Source organism: Dasypus novemcinctus, chromosome 5 (genome assembly GCF_030445035.2).
Source record: "Dasypus novemcinctus isolate mDasNov1 chromosome 5, mDasNov1.1.hap2, whole genome shotgun sequence".
NCBI lineage: Eukaryota > Metazoa > Chordata > Mammalia > Cingulata > Dasypodidae > Dasypus > Dasypus novemcinctus.
The window spans coordinates 28,632,786-28,642,269 of record NC_080677.1 but is presented as its reverse complement, the minus strand read 5'-3'; the positions used below and the strand labels follow the sequence as shown (position 1 = coordinate 28,642,269).

General features: G+C 55.4%; 1 long non-coding RNA gene across 1 annotated transcript; it reads left to right on the top strand.

Moving 5' to 3' along the window:
* The first annotated feature begins 4,580 nt into the window (after positions 1–4,580).
* LOC139439017 (uncharacterized) lies at positions 4,581–8,912 on the top strand. Its single transcript, XR_011648793.1, has 3 exons — positions 4,581–4,779; positions 6,249–6,340; positions 8,016–8,912. It is a non-coding gene; the product is annotated as an uncharacterized lncRNA (long non-coding RNA).
* The last annotated feature ends 572 nt before the right edge of the window (positions 8,913–9,484 follow it).

Sequence of the window (9,484 nt, the reverse complement as noted above, 5' to 3'; positions counted from 1 at the left end):
GCCCCTCCGGAAGGGCAGAGCCGCCTCAGGACCCCGCCCAGACCCTTCTGTCTTCCTGCCCGTCCTGGCTTCCGTGCTGTGGGTGGGGAAACCGAGGGAAGAAAGGTGCCCAGGGCTGTTCTGGGCCCGCGGCCCCAGCGCCCAGCACCTGGCCTCCTGGGGAAGGTCCCGCCTCGGGGCACGGCGTCGGAAGCTGGGAGATGGGGAGCAGCCCTGGAATCCTCAGAGGAAATCCCCTCCAGCACTGGTTTGACCACCAGCCGCCCGACATGGGCATGACTCACCCGCGGCCACGAGCTGGGCTGGGAACGCGGCCTCCCGGTCCCTGGCTATGACGCTGCCACGCTCGTTTCCTCGAGGCCTCCCTCTCCCTCTGCTCGCCCATCCGCAAACCAGCTCGTTGACCCTGCCGTCTCCAGGGCCCTGCCTGTGCTGTGCCTCCGCTCTCCTGCCATCGCTGGTGACTGCTGCCCACCTGCCCCGCGCCTGCGGGGGCCCCCCAGCGCACAGCTTCACCCCCCACCACGCAGCGCGAAGGAGCAGACGCTTTGTGTGGCCGTCTCAGAGCCAAATGGCTGTGCTCTCTTAAAGGGCTTCCAGAAGCTTCCTGCTTTTGCTGCTGCGGTAGAAAAAGATTTCCTCCTCTGCCGCAGTGAAGGGGGAAACGAGCAGTTACGGCTTTTAGTCTTTTGAGATCTCAAATGGGCACTGGAACACCAGGGGAGAGGCAGAGCGGGTCAGCAGAACTGACAGCCTGCAGCTCTCTCAGATCTGGACGTTATCATTACAAAGAGAAACAGTACTGCTTTCTTTCACGGGGGTCGGCAGTTGAGATCTGACAACAGCAGGAAGTTTACCTTCCTATTGCACAAATTTTCTCCTGCCCACCGAGGCTCAGGCCCGTGGCATCAGCCTCCACCGGAAGGTCTTCCACGTCCTTCTCCAAAGCCCACAGAGAGGCGTCCCACCTTTCTGCGTGCCTGGCCCTTCCCTTCCCACGGACGAGACACTGGAAGTCCTGGCTAGAGACCCTCCCCATGCGCTCTGACCTGCCCTGCTCTCCACCCCCTCCACCAGCGCCCGGCCTTCCTGGGCGGGTACTGCACCACCACTCTGGCTCACCTTCCCGCCAGTCCCTCCACCTGCATTCTTGCAAGAGTCCGCACAGCCTCTGCTTGCACACTCCACAGTGATGGGGAGCTCACTCACTCGCTTGCTCTCTCATTTACCCACACACCTGCCTCCCTCCCCAGGTATCCCTGCCACTGCAGGTCAACTCTGGGCATGGGGAAATTGTGTTAAGTCCACATCTGCCTTCCGACCTCATCCCACCCCCTCAGGGGCTGCAAATCAACCCAGAGCGCCTCCTCACCCCACCTCTGGCGGCTTCCCTTCCAGTCCAGACTGAGGGTGGCAGCTTCCTCCAGGGAGAGCTGAGCTCCAGCAGCCTCCCAGACATGGGCCTCCTCCTGTCCCCTCAGGCACCCCAGGGTCAGTGTCCACAGGGGCAGGGCTCTTCCCCGGCTGGGAGAGCAGGCAGGAGGGCATCGCCTTTGCAGACATGCCAGCGTGGGACTTCCCAGTCCCTTTGCCCAAATCCTCCCACAGGGGTCTGAGCTGCAGAGAAGCGGGTTCCCAGGGCTTGCCCTGTGCTTGTCCACCTGAGCTCAGGACACGCTGATGGAGAAAGGCAGATGGGGATCAGGTCTTCATCGCTTGCGGAGCCCACCCACCATCACCCAGGTGCATTGGGGATGGGGGGAGGCAGGGCTATCGGCTTATCCATGCCCAGGCCACAGCCTCCTCAGAAGGAGTCGGAAAACCAGAGTAGGTTCTTACCACAGACCAAACCTGGGAAAGAATCAGTCAGCCTTGAACGTCCCAGCTCCTGGAAGATTCCAGAACACTCAGCTTCTGTCAACCTGTAAGTTGTATTCCAAGATTCTTGTCAAGTCTTCCATTAATACTTGATACTCCCAGTCTGCATTCTAGATTCAGTGATTCCCAGGGTGTGTGCCATTCTTCTTCTTCATCTCCTCCTCCTTTCTTGTTTTTTTTTTTTTTTTTGAGGGGGTGGGGGCCAGTGTGTGTGTCACAGAGAGGTCGTGGCCACGGCAAGCTGCCTGACCAGGAGGTGGCTGGCACAGGGGCCCACAGCGGCCTGCACAGAGATGGCCAGCAGAGGGCACCTCCACCCCACCAGGCCCTTCCAGGCCACCGGCCCGGCTGGGCTCTGTCCCCCGCTCAGGCCTCAGCTTCCTCTCCTGGCCTGGAATCTGCACCTTCCCTGTGGTTGTATCCAGCTGGGAATCTGTTAATGCTCTCCTTGTCTTCCCTCTTCTGAGTCCAGCTCGGTGCTCTCCCCTTCCCTCCAGGAGAGGCTCCCCCGCCCCCACTGACCACTTGGGGCTCCCCAGCTCTGCAAGTGGGAGCACCCCCACTCCTCCCTTCTCTGCCTGAACCTGCCTACGTGCTGGATTCCCCGCTGGGGCAGGGCTCCTCCTCTGTGGTCAGGAAGCCCGTGCTGCCGACGCCCTCCTGGGTCCTGCCCCAGCCCAGCTCCAGGGCCCTGGTCCTTTCTTTCCAAGACAGGTAGCCTTGCTCCACAGAGCCCCGTGAGGCGCCGACTCCCTGCCCCAAGCACCCTCCTCTCTCCTCCGAGCTCCGGGCATGCCTGCTCCTACCCCAGCACCCCTATGCCGACCTCCCACACTGCACGCTACCCCTTCTCTCCCGCCGGCCGTGGCTGTCCCTGCTGGGTCTCTCTGGGTCCCTCTGTCCTTGATGGTGCTTCGCTCTGTCTTCCTGCCTCCACCTCCTCCCGCTCTCCAGGAGATGTGCGCACGTGCAGGCAGCACCCAATGCAGCACCCAGCACACACTGAGCGCTCAGCATGTGGGCCCTGACACCTGGGGTGTTGCTGTCACTCTGTTGTCCCTCAGCCTCCACTTCCCCTCCCACCACTGTCTCTGTTTGTCCATCTCCCTCTCTCCCTCTCTCTCATGTGCAGTCCTCTCTGTCTCTTAGGATTCTCGCTCCCTTGCTCTTGCTCTCACTCTCCATTTCTCTGTCCTGGTGACTCCCTCTATCTCTAGCCCCCGCCCCAGACCTGTCCCCTGCATCTCAGGGACTCATCTCCCTGAAAGCATTTTCAAGCCACAATGACAGCTCTCCCCTCCCACATGCACCCTGCACGGGTCAAGGGCCTTTCCCAGGACGTGATTGTTTTTATATTTTAAGTTTTCTCATCTCTGTATGATCTGTTTCACCCACGTTGCTTTTTTCCTTTTGTTTTGTTCTCCACCCACTGGCCTTTCCTTATTTGCACGGCAATCCTCAGCTGCCGGCTCGGCTGGTCCTTGGAGTGGGGCACTACAAAGCTCATCAGAAGCTCTGTATTCCCTGGGGACTAACCTAGCAGGGCTATTTGTTGGGGGACACATGATGTCAATTTCTTCAGTTATTTCTCTTGGGCAGGTTGGATACTCCACAGAAAACTTTTCTAGTCTCCGGCGAGGGGATAAAACACCCAGCTCACAGGATTCTGAGAGCTGAGTGAGGGGAGATGGCTGGGTAGTCTCAATATACAGCATGTAAATCTTCCATGAATCTTTTTATTTTCAGAGAGTATCTCTATCCTCAACTGTGCCCGGTGGTCCTTGGTCCAGAGACTCTCCTCTTTCTCTAAGGAACGTGTCTCCAGCACTGGGTGGGCAAGGAGCACCCGCTGCATTGGGGTGGTGGGCAGGCAAGAGAGCCCGGCTGCTGCCTGAATGACACTCAACAGTCCTCCAGCTTTGAGCCTACCTTCATTCTAGCCCCCACACTTTTCAGAAGTAGCCAGTCCAATCTCTGAGGCTTCCTAAAGTCAGGTTGCTTGTCAACTTTCACCCCTGCGGGATTACAGCACAGCTTTCTTGGGTCCCCTCATCAATCTGCTCCCCAGCTTTCAAAATATTATTCCTGCTGTCATCTCTCCCACTTGTTCTTACGGCTTTACAGTTTTTAAATAATTTGTTTCCCATCATTTTAGAGGGGTTTCAGGAGGGGCAGACCTAAAACATGTGTTCAGTCTACTTTCTTTGCCAGGAAAGTCCATCTATGTTCCAGTTATTTTTGGTGTGGTAACAACTCACCCCTAAATTAGGTGCTTAAAACAACCAAGATTTATTATTTCTCATGATTCTAGGACTTGGCTGGGCAGACCTGCTGGTCAAGGCTGCGTTGGCTGCTCTCTGCACTCAGTGGGTGTCCCAGCTGGGGCTGATGGCCCAGGGTGTCCTCACACACCTGCCTGGCCATTGGCTGGATGTCGGCTGGGACAGTGGGCGTCACACGGCCATCGTTGCCCAGCTGGTCAGCCTGGGCTTTTCCACGTGGTGGTGGTCATAGGGTGCCAAGAGCAACAAGAGAGAGAGCAAGTTCCAGTGTGTAAGCATTTCCCAGCCTCTGCTTGCAGCATGTTTGCTAATGTCGCACTAGCCAAAGCAAGCCGCATGGCCAAGCTTCAAAGTTGGGGGTGGGAGGAGAACTAGAGTCCAGCCTTGCTGGGAGGAATGACAAATTCATATTACAAAGACACGTACCCACTGGGGAGGGAAGAACTGTGGCCACTTTTGCAGTCTATCCCAATCTGGTTCGGCCTTTGTGATCTCTTGATGCTCTTCTTGAAGCACCAAGTTGCTTGATGATGGCCCATTTGAAATGTAAAGAATGAAACAACGCCTTTGGGTTAGGTGGCTGCCAGAACTTGTTAGCAGCAGCAAGAAATCAATAATGGTATGTTTCATTTAATCCATTTGTTTATTCAAACAAATACTTACTGGGCACCTACTGTGTGCTGAGTATTGGGGATTGTAGCAGTTTGATATAGTTATGAATTCCAAACAGATATTGGATTATGTTTGTAATCTTGTCTGTACTGGGCATGACTGAGTTATTATTAGGACTTTGATTGGGCCACGTCATTAGGGTGTTGAGTCCCCATCCCTTGGTGGGTGGGGACTCATGGATAAAAGACATGGCAAAGGACAGAGCTGAGGGTTTTTGATTTTGGAGTTTTGATGTTGGAGTTTGATGCTGAAGCCATAAGCTGAGCCCCAGGAAGAAGCAAGCCCTGGGAAAAAAGGAACCTTGAAGCAAGAGAGAAGCAAGACCCTGGAAGGGAGGAACCCAGGAAGCCTGAAGCCTGGCAGATGTCAGCAGTCATCTTGCTATAACACGTGGAAATAGACTTTGGTGAGGGAAGTAACTTATGCTTTATGGCCTGGTATCTGTAAGCTCCCACCCCAAATAAATATCCTTTATAAAAACCAACCAATTTCTAGTATTTTGCATCAGCACCCCTTTGACTGACTAATACAGGGACACAGCAACGGACTGGAGAGACAAGTTTCCAACTCTGTTAGAATTTATATCACAGGGAGGGAAGGGGGCAGAGAACAAATGAATCCTATGTGACTGAAGGAAATAAAGGGGGTGATGTGCTAGCGAATGGGTAGTGAATGGAGGGTGGAAGGAGGGAGACTCTACTCCAGGGAGGCAGGGCAGGGTGAGGTGGCCGGGAGAGAAGCTTCCCTCTCTATCTTCTCCCTCTACCCCTCTTTGCTTTCTGTCTTCACCGCTCCACTTCTAGATTGCTGCTTCTCAAACTTTAATGTGCGTGAGAATCACTGGGGACCTTGCCAAATGCAGCTTCTGATTCAAGTGGTTCTTGGTGGGGCCTGAGATTCTGCACTTCCAGCAAACTCCCAGGTCACCTCAATGCTGCTGGTCTCTGGGCCACACTTTTCAGGGCAAGGGCCTGGGTTGGGGTGGAAGTGACGCACTGACCCTCCTCAGACCCAGGAATTCCAGATTCAGGGAAGGGCACGAGCTAGGGGTGCATGGAGAAAGAAAAAAAAAGGCTCCCATCTCAAGCTACCTTCCCTCCCAGGCTCAGGAGGGCCACGGGGCAGCCTGGGACACTGGGCCAACTCAGCTGTCCATCTGGCCCTCGGGGCAGGAATAAGCAGGAGAGCCTCACGCTCACCTCGCAGGAGGCAGAGAATTGTTTGTGAGATGGTTGGGTCCAGTTTTCAGAAGGAAGAGTGAGGCTAGGGAAAAGGAAAGGCTCACCCAAGATCGCAGTGAGATGAACTGAACTAAGACCAAGCACACTTCCTACTCACTCCTACTTGCAAAAAGCATTTATTGAACACCTACCCTATGCTAGACGCTGCACACAGTTTACACCCATTGTTTTCCAGGAGCTCACTGGCTGGTGGAGAAGATACAAACATACAGAAAATGCTGGGGCTCGGAGGCAGAAGGACCAGTTAGGAGACATTGCAGACTTTTGGTAAGAGAGAATGCAGCCAGGGTGAGAGCAGTGGCAGGGCCAGGAGAGCAGCTGGGAGGACCCGAGAGCTGTTTGGGAGGCCACGTTAAGAGGCCCTTTTGCACAGGGCTGGGCAGTGAGGATGAGAGAGGAAGGAGCCAGGGATAACAGCCAGGGGTCCAGCCTGAACACAGGCATGGATGGAAGTGCCCTCAAAATGCCCTCACTGGGGTGGGGGCATGGGAGGAGGAGCAAATCTGGGGAGTGATGGGGAATTTGGCCTTGGACCTGTTAAGTTTGAGGAGCTGAAGGCCAGGCCTGTGGAGGAGGTGGCTCCTGTAGTGAGAGAGCAGGAGAGTGGTCAGCAGGGCCGAAATAGATATGGGAACTCCTCTACGGATGAACTTCTAGAAGGAACGAGTAATTCTTGGAATGCTCCCAGTGACACATTAGTAGAAGCAGTGCAGATGGCTCTGTCTCTGATGATACAGAAGGCCCTTCCAAATCATTCAGGTTTCGATCTTGAAGACCTGCTATGCCAAGTGTCATCAGTCTACATTTTGACACTTGACTGCATCCCTCCCCCAACTAGTGTGGAGCCCAGGTGGGAGTGGGTGGAGAGGAGGTGTCCTCTTTCTGTACCCTTGTTACCCAGAGTGGTCCTTGGATCAAAAACCACCTGGGAACATGTTAGATCTACTGAATTGGAATTTGCATTTTAATACCCGCCCCCCACCTCCCCTGCAGTGATTCATGAGCACACTAAAGTTAGAGAAGCACCAGTCTAGGTAGTGGTTCACAATCTTGGCTGTACACTGGAATCATCCGGAGAACGCTATGAACTCTCTGGTCCCAGAGTTTCTGATTTAATTAGTCTGGGGTGAGGCCCAGGAATCAGGATTTTAAAGCTCCGTAACAATCTCTTGAGTGTCCAGGATGAGACCTCCTACAGCAGCCTTCTTTGACTAGAGCCAGAAACATTGCAGGCGAGTAAGCTTGTTCAAGTCACTTTGGATCTTTGGGCCTCAAGTTGGAAATCTGCAGCAAAAAAACGCCTTGTCCGTCTGCCTGGCCCGAGCCCTGAGGAGGGCAGGCCACGTGGGAGGTTCTGCGCAGTGCCAGCCCCCCGGGCCCTTGGAGAGCTGCTGGGAGGCCTCTGATCCACAGGGGAGCCTGGGGCTGCCCCGCTCAGCAGCAGAGAACCTCCCCAGCTCCTCCTCCCTGCCAGGCCGGAAGGGGAGCTTACTTCTCAAGGTGGTTCTTGGAGCAGCAGCATCAGTAGCACGCGGGAGCTTGTTGGAAATGCAGACTCTCAGGTTCCACATCACACCATATCAGAATTTGCATTTTAACAAGATCCCCAAGTGATTTGCCTACATAGCCAATGTTGGGAAGTCTGCTAGGCCCTGGCTAAAATGCGCTGTACAGACCCACGAGACAGGCGGGTCCTGGCTCATGGCGGTCCTTCCTGTCCACGAGTGTCCTTTCGGGGGCCCGGATCAGGGTTCCACTACTAAGTGAGTCCTGGCAGAACCTCAGTGAGTGAGAAGGTGGCCTGAGCGCGGACCTCTCACTCCTGAGAATGCTTCTGGCTCTCTCTCCAGCCCTATGGCCTCTGCAGGCTGCTTCCTGACCTGCATTGCCCTCTGGTGGCCATGCTGCACCATTGCCGCCTCACATCGCCCTCTCTTTGCAGCCAGGACCCTAGACCCGGGAGGAAACTCATCGCCTGCTGAGGGTGCAAGGAGGACTGGCCTGTCCCTGACCTCTGACACAGGGCTCAAGGACCCCCAAAACCATAATGGGAGCAGTTTGGAAAGTACTGGACTTTTGTCACAGGACGGCAAACGGAGGCCGCGGTTCTTCTGTCCGTCGCTTTTCTTTCTGCTGGGAGCTGTTCCAGGTGGAGCACCGGCCAGGGAGGGGGCAGGAGCCCTGTAGGAAGGGTGCGCAGGCAGGAGGGGGCTGCGCTGGCCGGGGGAGCCCTGAGCGGCGGCCTCAGGCGCAGGACGTGAGAACCTGCTGTCCTGTCCTCCAGCCGAGCGGCCAGGCTATGCCAGCTCCGTCCCCACCCTTCGGCCAGTGGGACCTCTGGTACCTGTGGCAGGTGCTCTTGGCCAGCTTCCCACGGCCGGCATCAGGTTGAAGTGCAATGGGATTAATCTTCCAGGAGCTGCCCTCCCCCACGAAGGCGGGAGCTGGTGGACGGGTACCCCAGCTCCTGGGGTGGGTAACTCAGCGGCCTGCGCTACCCGCCCCGCGGCCCCGGCAGGACTGAGCCCAGCTGCCCCCGCGGGTGCGCTAATGCACCTCTGGTGCTGCTGTCCCGCCTCTGCTGCCCTTCCCTGCTCCTCTCGTGATGTTTTCTGGGATCAGCTCCCAAATAAACTTTTTATACACAAATCCTTGTGTCGGGGTCTGCTCCCGGGGGAATCCAATCCACGACAGGATCTAACTAAATGACTGTCTTCCTGAACTTTGGCCAGGGAGACACATACCCGGGTCGGGGTCAGGGAGGGCTCTTGATTTTCACCTTTGACTTTGGGACTAAGAAATAGGAGTAGAAAGGTGGCGTTAAGGTTAGATCTGCTTTTAGGGGGGTGGGACTTGGTAATGTCACAGGAGTGGGCCTCCTCTTGCCGCTGCTCTCATGGGGAGGGTCCCAGAGCGTGAGGAGATGACAGTGATTATGACCCCCAGCTCCACTGCCACCCGCAGGGCCTCCCATGGGCAAGGCCTCTCGTTCAACCTGCTCAGCAACTCTTTGAGAGAGATGTACTGCTCCCATTACACGGTTAAGGCAACTGAGGCTCAGAGAGGGTGATGGACTTGCTCGAGTTTACACAGCTGGTAGGCAACAGAGTGGGTTTTGACTTTTGATTGCTCCGGGCTTCTTAGAATACTTAGAATACTTTCTTACTTGGTGTCTTTCTTTTTTTTAAAAAAAAATTTATTTTATTTATTTCTCTCCCCTCCCCCCCCCTTTGCCCCAGTTGTCTGTTCTCTGTGTCTATTTGCTGCGTCTTCTTTGTCTGCTTCTTTTGTTGTCAGCAGCACGGGAATCTGTGTTTCTTTTTGTTGCATCATCTTGTTGTGTCAGCTCTCCGTGTGTGCAGTGCCATTCCTGGGCAGGTTGCACTTTCTTTCGCGCTGGGCGGCTCTCCT